This window comes from Homarus americanus, unplaced genomic scaffold, assembly GCF_018991925.1.
Source record: "Homarus americanus isolate GMGI-L3 unplaced genomic scaffold, GMGI_Hamer_2.0 scaffold31328, whole genome shotgun sequence".
NCBI lineage: Eukaryota > Metazoa > Arthropoda > Malacostraca > Decapoda > Nephropidae > Homarus > Homarus americanus.
In genome coordinates this window covers 206334-221374 of record NW_024738309.1, presented here as the reverse complement: position 1 = coordinate 221374, position 15041 = coordinate 206334, and the positions used below count along the sequence as shown (strand labels likewise).

At 41.2% G+C, this 15041-nt stretch overlaps 1 long non-coding RNA gene across 1 annotated transcript in view; it reads right to left on the bottom strand.

Moving 5' to 3' along the window:
• LOC121874031 overlaps window positions 1-15041 on the bottom strand; it is a 94482-nt gene that overhangs the window by 36387 nt on the left and 43054 nt on the right. The window contains exon 3 of the long non-coding RNA XR_006090335.1: window positions 5048-5098. This is a non-coding gene — a long non-coding RNA (uncharacterized LOC121874031). The remainder of the gene's footprint in view (window positions 1-5047; window positions 5099-15041) is intronic.

Here is a 15041-nt window from a genome sequence, read left to right as displayed (position 1 = left end):
TTGAGCAATACTGTACGTGTCGGGTCTCTCACCGCCTAGCCTGGGGTCTTTACCGGGAACAAACCGGAGATGCCGGGGACGAGATGTGTCTAGGATGGTCCCAGGAGAGGTGAGGCATCAGTACACGAAGTCTGGTATAATTAATAGTTACTGGGGGATATTTCAGGGCATACCAGACATAGACCCACGTACACACTCTTAGTGTTGATGAGGAGGAGGGCAACAAAAACTCAAAAATTAATATTCACAACAGTAAACAATGTATACCGGACTGCTACTACTACTAATACTACTACCACTACTACTGATACTAATAATAATAAGAAGAATAAAGTATAAGTGACCACTTCAGCTCCGCCATTTTAATTTTGTACATTTGCCGACTGGAACTTACTTTACCTTTTATCGAGTGTAAATCCGGCGAGGAGGGGGAGAGGGGTTGGGAAGGAGGGTGAGGGTAGGAGGAGATGGGTGGGGGAGAGGGAAAAGGAGGAGAGGGGGGAATAGGACGCGGAAAGACAGAGGCAGAGGAGGTTGGGGAGGGGGGAGAGGGGGTTGGGGAGAAGGGGGGAAGAACAGAGAAAAAATGGACTTGGACTCTCTTTACGAAGCATAACCACACCCACCTAAACTATCCCTAAGTTGAGTTTGGTTTGGTTAGGTTAAGTTTGGTTTAGAGGTCTCGTATGATGTACTCAACGACTGAGACACTAGTATGCATTCTACTCTTGTAAACAAACACCGCAGTGGTGATCCCGTTAGAGACAAACAGAACCATGACCGAACTCTTGTTTATAAACACTGATTAACTTCACCCCCCCTCCACCCACCCACCACACACACACACACACACACACACACACATACACACTCATTCATTACTAGTTATTTCTTATACAACAGTCCAGATCCGGACCTTGAAGTGTGACCATGAGTGTGGATATATGTTGAAATCCAAGAGACAAACAACAACAGACAGAGAGACAGACACGCAACGATTACCAGAGTGTGTCCGAACAAGGGTCTACCCTAATCCATCCCAATGGCGCCGACTACCATGCTTCCTTCTGCCTCCCAGGAGCTCTTAGGCGAGACCCTGAGGCGGGAGGGTATATACCTACTGTCACGTCCTATCACCCGAGACACACACACACACTGGCCTTCATATATTCCTTACATAACACAATGATCCTTCCGTATAGTAGAGCGACCTCCTTTTCAGCACCCAACTAACTGTCTGCCACCCGTCACAAAACAACATTCCGTCCACCTATCTCTTTCACTCGTCCTGTACATCTCTCTTACAATTCTTCCATTATGATCTTGGTTATTGTTTTTGTTACTCTTGGATATCTTAACTTTATAATCTGGTATCTATTCATATATATATATATATATATATATATATATATATATATATATATATATATATATATATATATATATATATATATATATATATATATATATATATATATATATATATCATTTTCTTAATTTGATAGAAGAGACAACTGTGTATAATAATAATAATAATAATAATTAACGGTTTATTGAAAGAGCTTGGCAGCCAGAAGGCTGAAAATTTACAGTTACATATTTGGGGAATGGGTTACGAATTGTGTGTGTGTGTGTGTGTGTGTGTGTGTGTGTGTGTGTGTGTGTGTGTGTGTGCTCGTGTGTGTGTGTGTGTGTGTGTGTGTGTGTGTGTGTGTGTCTAAACAGGTGTAGTACCAGAATCCTGGAGGATAGCGAATGTAATACCGATTTTCAAGAAGGGGGATAGATCACTATCCTCTAACTACCGCCCAATCAGTCTAACATCAATAGTAGGCAAATTACTGGAAGCAATCATTTCAAACTCTATTCGAAATCACCTGGAGAAGCACGGATTGATCAATGATTCCCAGCATGGCTTCACAAGCGGACGTTCTTGCCTAACTAATCTATTAACATTCTTTTCATCAGTTTTCGAATCGGTGGACGAGGGGCACAATTATGATGTGGTATATCTCGACTTTAGCAAAGCCTTCGACAGAGTCCCCCACGAAAGACTAATTAGAAAGGTAGAAGCTCATGGCATCAAAGGTAACATCCTTAAATGGATTAGGGCGTGGTTACAGGACAGGAAACAGCAAGTGAGCATTAACGGCACTAAGTCCCATTGGAGCAACGTCACAAGTGGAATTCCCCAAGGTTCAGTACTTGGACCATTATTATTTATTATATACATAAACGACATAGATATCGGCATAGACAGCAACATAAGTAAATTTGCTGATGACACTAAAATAGGACGTGTTATTAAATCTGACGAGGTTCAGCAAAACTACAGGAAGATCTAAACAAATTTTTCGAATGGTCTGAAAAATGGCAGATGAAATTCAACGTGGACAAATGTAAAGTACTCAGTATAGGAGATGTAAACAGGGAAACCAGATACCAGATGAACAACGATGCCATAGAGAAATCCGACTGCGAGAGAGATTTAGGAGTAATGATAAGTAGGAACCTTAAGCCAAGTAAACAATGTGTTTTTGCTCGTAACAAGGCTAATAAAGTATTTGGGTTCATACAAAGGAGTGTTAGTTACAAGACTAGCGAGGTCATCCTAAAACTGTATCTTGCTCTTGTGAGACCACACCTGGATTACGCAGTTCAGTTCTGGTCACCGTATTACAGAATGGATATAGAATCCTTGGAAAGAATTCAGAGGAGAATGACAAGACTAATCCCGGGCATTAGGAACCTTGAGTATAGAGACAGGTTAAAGCATCTTAATTTGCACTCCCTCGAGAGACGTAGAGCGAGGGTCGACCTGATAGAGGTGTATAAGTGGATGTCAGGGCTAAACAAAGGGGACATTACAAAGGTACTCAAACTATCCAACCAGGAGCGAACTCGTAACAATGGTTTTAAATTGGACAAATTTAGATTTAGGCGTGAAATAGGTAAACACTGGTTTGGAAACAGAGTAGTGGACGAATGGAACAAGTTACCAAATATCATCATTAACTCGAATACGCTGAATAGCTTCAAACATAGGTTGGATGCTTATATGAGCTATAGGGGTTGGGTGTAAACGGGACTGCCCAGTATGGGCCAATAGGCCCGCTGCAGTTTCCTCCATTCTTATGTTTTTATGTTCTTATGTAAAGTATTCTCTCACACTTCTCACAAGGACGACAGGAGTGAGGGTGATGAGAATCTACAATGAAGGGGAGAGGAGAAGTTGGGGAGGATGGGTAGGGAAGGAGATGGGGAGGCAGGAAGGTTGACCTGGTGTGGTGGGTAACGCTAAGGAGGAGGAAGGAAGGAAGGAAGACGGAGGTGATGGGGTGACGAGGGGTACAGGTAGAGCTGCCTTATCTCTCACAGTCACCATCAGATCACCGCTGAGTCTTCAACTGATAAAACCACTCATCACCATCTCTCTCTCTCTCTCTCTCTCTCTCTCTCTCTCTCTCTCTCTCTCATCCATCTTTATCTCTTAAATCCTCTTCCTCAATTATCAACACTTTAAAAAAAAAAGTTCTCCCAGTTTCTCTTCTTCTCTAATAACAAACACTGATATCTGTGAACAACTCCTCTTAACTGGGAGCGTTCAGGCGGCCAACAAGAGAAGCTTTATTCGTCTCAATGGTAAATGGTCATTAATCTCTCTTAACAAGTACCTCTAACTCTTCATAAATTAGGGAAGAAATACCTCCCCCACCCCCAAGGTCTTGAATACTTGCCCCTCCCTCGCCTGTGTGGTCTTCCTGTGGTCTTGTAGTAGTGTACTCTCTTTGTTGAGGAGGTCGGGCTGGTGGCTCTCTCTCTCTCTCTCTCTCTCATGCTTATCAACCACATATGTCTGCCTCTTTCATCTTCTTCTTCTTATCAGTCACAGGTGTTTCTCAACTCCACCCCAGGTAACACTTAAACACGGTAGTGATTATCCTGTATATGCTGTTAAACATTATTATTATCATCATCATTATCATTATCATTATTATTATTATTATTATTATTATTATTATTATTAATATTATTATTATATTATTATTATTATTATTATTATTATTATTATTATTATTATTATTATTATTATTATTATTATTACCCAACCATTAATTACCGAGCAGGATATTATTGTCGGTCCTGCCTGTCTGTCTGTCTGTCTGTCTGTCTGCCTGTCTGAAATAACTCGAACCATTTATAGGTGAAAAACTCCTTCCATACCTTCACCTGAGTCACCTGAAATTTAGTGCCCCCCATGGTGTCACCTTCCAGTCACCTCTAACTCTCTCAGGGGAACTTACCTGTCCCAGAAAAACACATACCAACACTTGCATCACCAGACACAAAACCCACCCAATACATTTATTTCGTCTTGTGCACTCCTACGATACCTGTTACCATGGCATTATATAACTGTTAGCTATCATTTTATATACCCGTTATCATTACTTTACATATCTGCTATCATCATCTATTATTATCTTTTATATACCTGTTATCATTATACCCGTTATCGCTTTATATTACCTGTTATCATTACTGTATACCTGTTATCACCCAGTTATGTTTCCTACGGTTATCCTGAAGCAAGAAGGTGTGGGGAGCCTAGTTGCCTAATTTTCCTTCGTGTTGTAATGATCTGTTATCATTAGTGACTTTCATATCTTAATAACAGTTGTAGTTTGCGATTTCCTTTATATATCTTTCGGGTTTGTGGACAGTTGTTGCGGGTTTATGCTATTTAACTCCCATGCTTTCGTACATATATCCTTTTTTTCCCCTATGCGCGGAACTGCTAATGCCCATAACAATAATACTTCTGAAAGGTGACGACATCTTTCACGGATGACAACACGACGAGGCAAACGTTTACTCCACACAAGGCCACTTAACAAATTTCTACTTCACTCTCAAGATGTAATTAAATAAGATAAAAAATGTAAATATATAAACAAATAAATCTACCCTGTAATGAGTGCTATGTCGGATAAAATTAATAGATTTGAATAAAAACCACAAGACACAACGAACACAAACAACTCACCCACACGATCGCCGTCAACCCTCGACCTTATTTCCCCAACCAATCACATACCTGTAAAAGAGAGAATATATACATTAACAAACACAAACAAACAATAAATATACTAAAAACAAATAAATAAATATAATAAACATAAAATAAAAGCCAAATTTAAACATAATCTAGAATCACTGCCAATTGTAAAACTAATTTGCTCACGTTTTCCTCCACATAAATATTTGGTAAAGTTACGGAGAATTTTTTTATTATGTTTTTATGTGCACAACCTTCGTATATTTTAAGCCTTTTTGATTTTCTGTCTCGGGCTTAAACACGAAAAGAAAGAAAGAAAGAAAGAAAGAAAGTTACGAACGCACCTAAAAACTGAGTTAAACTATTTGGGAGGAGGAGGGGGAAGAGGAGGGGGGCTGTTAAATTACTCACTCACGATCCATACTCCCACACACACTGCTACTGTACTGCTGTCGATGCTGTATTGGGCTCTTCTTCCATTTACTCTTCTTCTTCTTCTCTTTCCTTAAGTATTCTGTTAACTGCGCTGGTCTTGGTAGTCCTGTCGTTGCTACTTACTGCTTCTACTGCTACTTACTACCGTTACTATTATTACTGTTGCTACTTACTAATGCTATGATTACTATTGAACCTACTACTTCCTACCAATATACTATTACTGCTACTTACTACTGTTGCTACTTACTCTACCTATCTACCACTATTATCTACCACAACTACGGCTGCTGCTGCCACTACTACTACTACTACTACCACTACTACTGTTACTACGACCACTATAAGTGGGCAACATGGAACTTCAACGTATTTTGTTGAGAGAGAGAGAGAGAGAGAGAGAGAGAGAGAGAGAGAGAGAGAGAGAGAGAGAGAGAGAACAGCATCTACCTAGTGTTCTCAATTACACAAGTGGTCAACCCTCAATCATCCACCCCGTGTATCCTGCCTAACCCATCCTTATGACGTCAGTGGGGTGTACTCTTTTTTTTAATTCACAGCTTAATGACGTCATAACCCGTATTTCTTTCTAAATGACGTACTAACCCATATTTTCTTCCCCCTTGAGGCCACAACCCGTATTGTCTTCCCCAATAACGTACTAACCCATATATTCTTCAACAATGACGTTATCGTCCGTGTTATCTCGCTTGCTATTACTCAACCAGTACTCCTGAGTTTACTCAAGCCGTTGTTAATTGAATCGTCGGTGTAACATAACCCGGGCCCCAGTGACGGTCTTAAATCTCGTAAATTCTCGGAGATTCACACGTTACATCACACCTCTAACTGGATGGTCTGTTTTCGACTAAATATCTTAAGTTAAGGTAGATTTTAATATAAGATCTTTTGAGAATCATGTCTCAAGGGTAGCAATTCTAAAAATAAACAAATAAATAAATAAATAAGTAAATACATAAATAAGAAAATAAATACATCAATCAATCAATAAATAAAATCGTGCTGTAAGTTTTTCCCGCCTAAAGAGTGATATGAGAATTCAACTTAAGTGAGTGACGTAAAATTTAAGGTGGATTCTCACATGTCTGTACGCTTGGTTTTTTAATGTAATATATGATAGCGTATGTAACTGGTTAATTTATGAAAAAATGGCGTCGAAATTATACCAAGACTATTGAAACTAGATGTGTCCTTATCCCAGTTACGGTTAAAAATATATGTAATCCTACGAACCTTTGGTAATCTTGAGTCAGACGAAGTGAAATCATGAGACCAGGTCGGTGGTGGTAATGTTTAGGTCTGGCCAGGAAGGTGATTAGCATTAATGGCTGATACTGAGGTGATAATACTGACAGACGGAGATAATTATGATCACCTACAAGTACCTGCCAATCGAGTCATGTCATTAGTTTTACCGTTAATGAGTTTGTGTAGGTAAGAACTACTCTCGTTTGTTAACAGGTTAAGTTCAGATATTTTTTCAGGTGTGGTTCGTATTAATCCAGAAATCTTTACAAACATGACTTAGCCGAGGTGTGGTACGTTCTGTATGTATCAGTAACTAAAGATGTTTCCTTGACCTATTCCATTCAAATAAGGCGTCTCTGAAACCGAATTTTTTACATCTCCAGGTGAACCCAGGCGTGAATTTCCCGCCAAAAGTAGCAGCTGTGGTTCAACTCGTGCGGGAAATGACAATCATGGCCAGCACGTCACTAATACGCGCTTCCCCTGACCCGCCACCTGCCAGCCTTGCCACACCACACCTACCAGCCCTGCCACACCACACCTACCAGCCCTGCCACACTCAAGATATTTCCTGGAACTATAGGAAGGTGTCAGAAGAAGTCACGGATAACTTAGGCGCTAGATATTTGTGACAGAATCTTCCTCAATCTTACCTAAAAAGTGTAAGTGGTCCCTCAGGCCATGCAATACTAAGCCTTGGTACGAGAGGAGGCAGTATGGCCCGGCACTGCACTCATCACCTTCACTTCTCCAACTAAAGGGACGTACCATGAGGGTGTCAAGGGCGTGAAGCTAAATATACAGACTACAGTATAATGTGATCCCCTAAACTGTGCTAACAATGAATTACGATTAAAAGAAATGAAAGGTGATGGGATTTTATAATGTGTATCAGTGTGGCGGTGGTATTTTGTTCAGTCGCAATCTACCGGGTGAGATTTTATACAATGGGATACTGCTGAGGCATTTTATCTGATTGGGATTTAATCAGTAGAAAATTGCATAAGGGGATTTTGTCTAATAGGATTTTATCTTAAGTAATTTCAACAAGTGGAAGACAAACTACAAATTCACCAACACACTAACACACAGACTATAACCCTCGCCAACTGCACGCCGCTCAAACAGAAAGATCATTCACTAATTAACTAATGACCGACCACAAGAGAACACTGTATTTCCTCGCTCATAAATCTCATTAAGAAGTTGTACTCACGAGGCAACATTCCGCACCAAGAGACTGTGAATGCATCCATCGCCCAGCCATGATATAACACAAGGGGTATAACCTCGAGCCGCCCCCCCCCCCTCATCTTTCTGTTTGTTTACCGTGGCGCCTCACTCAGAAGGACCTACGTGACCCCCTCCCTTGTCTTGCTATCGTACTCTGACCCTTGACAGTTGTTGTACTTCAGGGCGATATTTTCGTACCTTCCCAGATTGATTTCTTTATCTTCACTCGTTTAAAAGACAAGTTGAGTAAACGTATCAGGGATAGAGAGGGAGATGAAGGAGGATTAAAAATGAGAGATATAAAAAAGTGAGAAGAAACGGGAAAGGTGATCGAGGAGAGGGTAAAAAAAGGGACTGAAGAAGGATTGGCTATATATACATCCATCACGTCTCTTACTAAAACCACAATATCCTGTACAAGAACAAAACTTAAATCAACACCACACAGGACACACTAGATCACGTCTCTTTACATTCCCGTTACACGAGCGCAAAATCAAGGTATCTATGACGTGTTGGTAACGAATTTCTTCCTCCATCACAAAAATCTTCCACCTTTACAGAACCAAACTTTTCACCCGAGTGTATCAAGGAGCCAGCAAGCAGTAAATCACCGACCAGCCATAGGATCCGGGAACTGGGGGTCGGGTAGAAGTGGTGGGAGGAGAGGGATGGCGGGAGGGAGGGAGGAAAGGAGGGAGAGATACGGAGGGAGGAAAGGGGGGAGAGAGACAGAGGGTGGGGGGAGACAGAGGGGGGTGTCACTCTTCCCCCCTCCCCTCCACACACACAAGAAATATAAGGGTGGCAATAATACCTCGTGATGAAGGCGTCCCTGGGGAACCATTCACGCCAGGGAGGTGTTCGCTCTGACCCTCAAACCCCCTGTCATCCACACCTCGGCTACCCGGTTGGCTTTCGGGAGCATCTTAATCTACGTCAGGAAGGTGGTGAAGGCGGAGATTTTAACAGGATGTGAAATGGGGGGTCGTGGGAGACCTTTGAGGGCGTATCTACAGGTGGAGGGACGAGTCTCTGGTTGTTGAATACGGGTGTCTGGGAGCTGGGTGCTGGGGGAAGGTTCTTAGGGGGACTTCCACAAACGTCTACAGCTTTTGGGGAAATTTCTGTAGGTTTAGGTGTGGGTGTGTGTGTGTGTGTGTGTGTGTGCAAGTTTAGGGTTGGATGTGAGTGACGGGTAGTGGTGAGTGTGACGGGTAGTGGCACGTACTAGAGACACACACACACACACACACACACACACACACACACACACACACACACACACACACAGGATAAAAGGTAGGACTAGTAGCAAGATAATGCATCACCACCAACTTGGCTTAAGGAGATCCCCAATTACTCGACCTCTCACAGCGGCGTCACGTTCACTTAGGAGACGCCACCTTCATCTAGGAGACGCCACGTTCACCTAGGAGATGCCACGTTCACCTAGGAGATGCCACGTTCATCTAGGAGACGCAACGTTCACATTGGAGACGCCACGTTCACCTCACATCAACGAAAGAAGTGTAACGGAGAGGAGAAGAATTATTACTTTAATCATTATATTACAACTGCTCTTATTACTTTAAAATTCATTCATAATTAATAAAGAGCAACGAAATTAATAAACAAAAATATGACGTTATGATTTCTTACACAAAATAAATACAATAAAGAGCTCCTTCCCAGACTGGGTGAGATATAAATATAATCCCAATAAGGTAATATAATGCACGGAGAGAGAGTGTTGAGGGAAAACGTGTTATTGTTTACCTTGACAATACCACAACACAGCCCGCGAGTGACGCCAGCCCGCCAGCCAGCCTCATATAATAACTGTCAAGAGCCTGTGGGGTGAGGACGTGTCTAGGTGTGAGTGTCTTGGTCCCAATTTCCCAAGATGTGTCCCGCGACCCAAGATGTATCCCGCGACCCAAAATGTGTCCAGCGACCCAAGATGTGTCCCGCGACCCTCTTAAAACTTCCCGGTGTGACGCTGTTATTCCAGAGATTTCAGATCAGTTGTAAATATATTTTCTACATACAATATTTGGGCAACATGGATATAAAATTACGATAGCCTTAGCCTGGAGTCTGCTGGCCTGTATGATATGTTGTCCATTTTAACAAGTAGTGACGGTCACCTGAGCATGATTATCAGTGACGCTTATAAGGTTAATTTTATTTATGAATTATTATGATCTCTTTTACTAGTCCTGGTAAAAGTATTCCCTTAATATATTAAATGGAACACATAACAGCGTATACTTGTATTACCATGAACAAATTATATAAATTATATACATTAAAAGAAGCCAATCAATTAAATGCTAAGGTTATTATAGGTTAAATTACCTAAATAAGCCCATGTCACTAGATCATTGGTATCCATTTGTTAGCCATAATTAATGCATCTGATTGATTAAACTCTTATTCACAGGTAACATTCTAGCCCCCTGCTCCCTCCTGCTGGGGATGAGTCAGTACACAAGGTCGTCCATGTACTCTTGACTTTCAGTAGTTAGGAGTACCTGTGTGATCATAAACACCCACTTAACCCACTTAAGTTTGGTCACATAACGATGCTAAACCACTACATAGATGCGACAAAATACAGGTAGTACATCGTTTCCAAATTCACCTAGTCACTAATTACAGTACAGGTCACTGAACTATTATTGTTATTTAGGTTTATGAAATTATTTATACAACTAGAATGATTTTCTGGTACTTGTTTACACGTCGATATTTTTCTTACTTGTTGAGTCGTTAAGGCGAGGTTTGCCGTCTCTAACATCACAAACAACACTAATTTCTCTCACGTGTGTTCATCATCCGGAGCCCCAGCACGACCCACGTGCTCTCAAGGCCGCCGACCCATACACACACACCGCATAAAATATCAACACGACCGTAAACTATTGGAATTAAATAGCTTTCTTTTCAAGTCGCCTGTGTTCTCTTATATTTTAGTCAACCATAAGTTAACTGGATGTAATTCGTACCTTTTCGTGTAATATTAAATAAACTACACGAAAAAAATCTAATAATGATAAATAAGTCATTAACAGTACAAATAAGCTACCATGACCTATTGTAAATTATCAGACTTGTGTGGTGTAGTGTGACAGTTTCATCGCTACTGACGGTGGACGTGACGATACATACGGTATAATAAATCTAGGGAGCCATGATGCCCTGCTCCAGAAATCTGATCCTGTTTATATGTTGTTCTAGCACTGAGTAACCTAATTCTTGAAGGTATGACGTCGCCTAGTGTATTGCGTAAAGGCTGGACTTGACGAAGATTTAGAGTTTCAAAATAGCAGAAAGTTTGTCAAAATAGTAAAGTTTATGTCAAGAGAAATTGTATATGGTAGCGGTACAAATGCAACACACGAGATAATATAATAATAAAGTCTTAAGAATTACTCGACATTAGGAGGCGCCTGGCAGTATACAGGAGGGCCATGAATCAACAACATTCACCATCATGCACAATAAACTTAACGTAAATTACAATATATATATCAAATATTACCAAGTCATTTACCCCCATTTTTTCTATATTAAAGGGAAATAAAAGTAAAAATAAATTGTTAGTTATACATTTCCGCCGTAAACGCTATAGAGTAAAATAGTGTTTTTTTTCTATCTCCCTGCAAGAGATTCAATACAGAGTTCCATGCTTGACAACTTCTAGATATTAACCGCCTGCTAAAGGGTTAACATGAACTGTTATAATTCTAAGATTATTTTGAAATATATGAATATACGTCAACAGTACAACCTTGACGTAGACCGCCTCTTATGACGACAAGCACGGACCAGCCACACCCAACGTAATCAAACTAACCGGAACAACTCGTACGTAGGTCAGATGAAATTTCTACGCAGCACACTGCGGCTCACTGCGCATACCAACTATTACCAAATCGGCCTCGTGTGTACGAAGGCCGCTTGCTTTAAACACAAGCTATGACAAACTCTGCTCTAGAAAAAAAAATAAAGTGAGAGCTGGACCAAGTGTTTATACTTCCTCACTATAACTTGCAGTTTCTGATAAAACCTTTATGGTGCTGTCACCAGACTCACCGCGTGGTGTTCCGACTGAACCAAACCTCACGGAATAATCAACAATTTCACTTTTTACAACTTAGTGAAGGTTAATTGAAAGATAATAAGGGTATCCAAAGACGAGTGAAAATTATTTTAATATTAAGTCCAGGTACTGCGAGGCAAACAGCTGTGGATTCTTAATTAACCGTGTTGTCTTATTACAGAACATAATTATCTTAAACACAGTTCACCAATTGGATAAACAGATTACAAAAAAAGTATTATTAATGCCGAAAACATATCAGCCTCTATTACTCCCTACGGTTCCTTTATATAGGACACCCTGCACAGTACCAAGACGACACTCTGCACAGTACCAAGACGACACTCTGCACAGTACCAAGACGCGTGTTGATGTTTCTGAGTAGGACAGTGACGTTGTCCCGCCTACCTGTCTGGCTGGTCAAGGTCAGGTGTACACTATGTGAGGCATAACGAGTAACGACCTACTGACCGAGGTGCTACAGATGACTCTACTGTTTACATAACCTTGACTTATTTTATCTCTCAGTCGATTTGTTTATTCGTGTGAGTAGTAGAAATTAGGAAAAATATATCGGTGATCCAACCCTGATTCGTCAATACTTGCTTCTGAATATTTGTCCCACTACATCACATAATATTATTCACCTTATGATAACCTGAGTAATAATAACATCAGGAAATTTATTATGATAGAAGGTGTGAGATACGGAGGGATTCAGTGTGTGTATGTGTGTGTGGTCAACAGGGCCGACACGCCTGGTCTCCCACACACTACCTCTACAGTACTTGGCTCAAGCAAACATTAAGATATACGTCCCTGGCACATAGTAAATATTACGGCAACGTCATCAATAGTAAATGATGACAAAATAAAAAAAATAACAATAAGTTGTTACTACTTCTACTACTACTACTACTACTACTACTAATAATAATAATAAAACACACCAGCCACTATCATTTGCCTGGTCGTGTGGCAGTGAGTGTGACTGTAGCTGGCACGAGCCGCTGACCCAAGCCTTGATACAGCACCTGTCACTTGTTAAATCATTCCTCTAATTTAGGAGTTTAATATTAATAAGCGTTCTTTTTCAGTAAGAATGTATAATGTATGCGAACAGGTCATGCTAACCCAAATATGAACGTTTATCAATAGTTGTAGATGTTGAATAACTTGGTAATTACAACATCTAAATCAACACAAAATAAAACTTCGAAAAATAACTCATTAAATGCATGGATAACTAAACGAATAAGATGCATAAAGGAATCCAGAATAAATTAATTTTACCGAAGTCAAAGTAAGGTGAAGGTATGAAAGGTATTCGATCTTGCACGTCTTAGTCGACAGGATGTTGGATAACCCACTATCAGCCATTATAGAGTGATTCACCTTCATTCTGGCGATGATAAAGATTTAAGTATCCATGAAGCTCCCCCACGATAACTAATACACGGGATAGCAATCACACCACTTCAACATTTGCTAAGATGTGATAATTCTCTCTCTCTCTCAAAACAAATATCACCTTTAAATTCTAAATCATTATGGTGCGCGTCCGTTGTATTATGCAAGTCATAAACTCCACCAATTACATTGCACTTCATTCACGGTAAATTAGCGAATAAGAATCGTGACTGTTTACCTTGCTGCACCAATGAACGGGTCCGCCTCGGTGTTGCCAACTCGTCAGTGATAGAATTCCTGTAAATAACTGCAAAGACACGCTCCTGACATTTATCATCAGTGTACTATATGACAGAGCCATTGTAAATGTCACAAAAACACAGCGGTACGCATTCTAAGGGGGAAGAGACTATATTTACCAGATACGCAATGTTTTTTTTTTTCACCCAAGACCACGTTCAGTTTTGTCGCAGTTTCCCGTCTGATCTGTTTTGTCGACTTAATTGTAAGACACTGCCTTCAGTACCACGGTGCATATACCACACATATATATTACTCTTAATATGAGATGCCTATATATCCTGGCCCACAGAGGTAAGTCTATCCTGGTCTACAGAGAGGTACAGTTACAGCAAGAGGTCACCTACCAACACAATCTATTGACTTACATAATGCTGACCAGTTTCTCCAGGTTAAGCCCGGTGGTATGGAACTGGACTCTCTCTCTCTCTCTCTCTCTCTCTCTCTCTCTCTCTCTCTTTCTCTCAGACTGAGTGCAACTGAACCTAATAATATTCTCCCCAGCACGTCCTCACGTCTCCCTGTCACGGTGGCTGACGGCACGGTACCAGCAGGAGGGAGGAGACACAGCAGGGGAGAAGAGGTAGGGCGGGAGAGAGGGGGGAGAGGAGGCAGGATAAGGGAGAGGAGAATGGGCAAGGGAGAGGAGGCAGGGCAAGGGAGAGGAGGCAGGGCGAGGGAGAGGAGGCAGGGCAAGGGAGAGGAGGCAGGGCAAGGGAGAGGAGACTGGGCAGGGGTGGAGGCAGTGCAGGGGAGTGGAGGCAAGGCAGGGGGAGAGGAGACAGGGCAGGGTTGAAAATGCAGGAGAGGGGAAAGGGGGGGGAGGAGAGAGAGAATGGGGAGTGAGGGGAGATAAGAGTGAAAGGTTGGGGGACGCAGAGGATAAGGTGTGTGACAGTACACAAGGGGAGGTTATGTCTTTCGGTTCCACAGCTAATGAGAGAGAGAGAGAGTCAAGATATCAACCAAAAGTCACTCATCCAATTCAAGAACAAAGTTCGACTCAAGAAAATTAAACTGAAACTGTCCCAGTAAGTGAAATACTTTATAAACCACCTAAAAAATAAGAAAATGAATAATATAAATGAAAATGCCAAAAATCCAACTGTAAACCGCGCGCCCGTGTGTGTGTGTATGTGCGTGTGTGTGTATGTGCGTGTGTGTGTGTTGTGTGTGTGTGTGTGTGTGTTGTGAGATAACCGAGATCTGTGTTCGGAGCTTCATAAC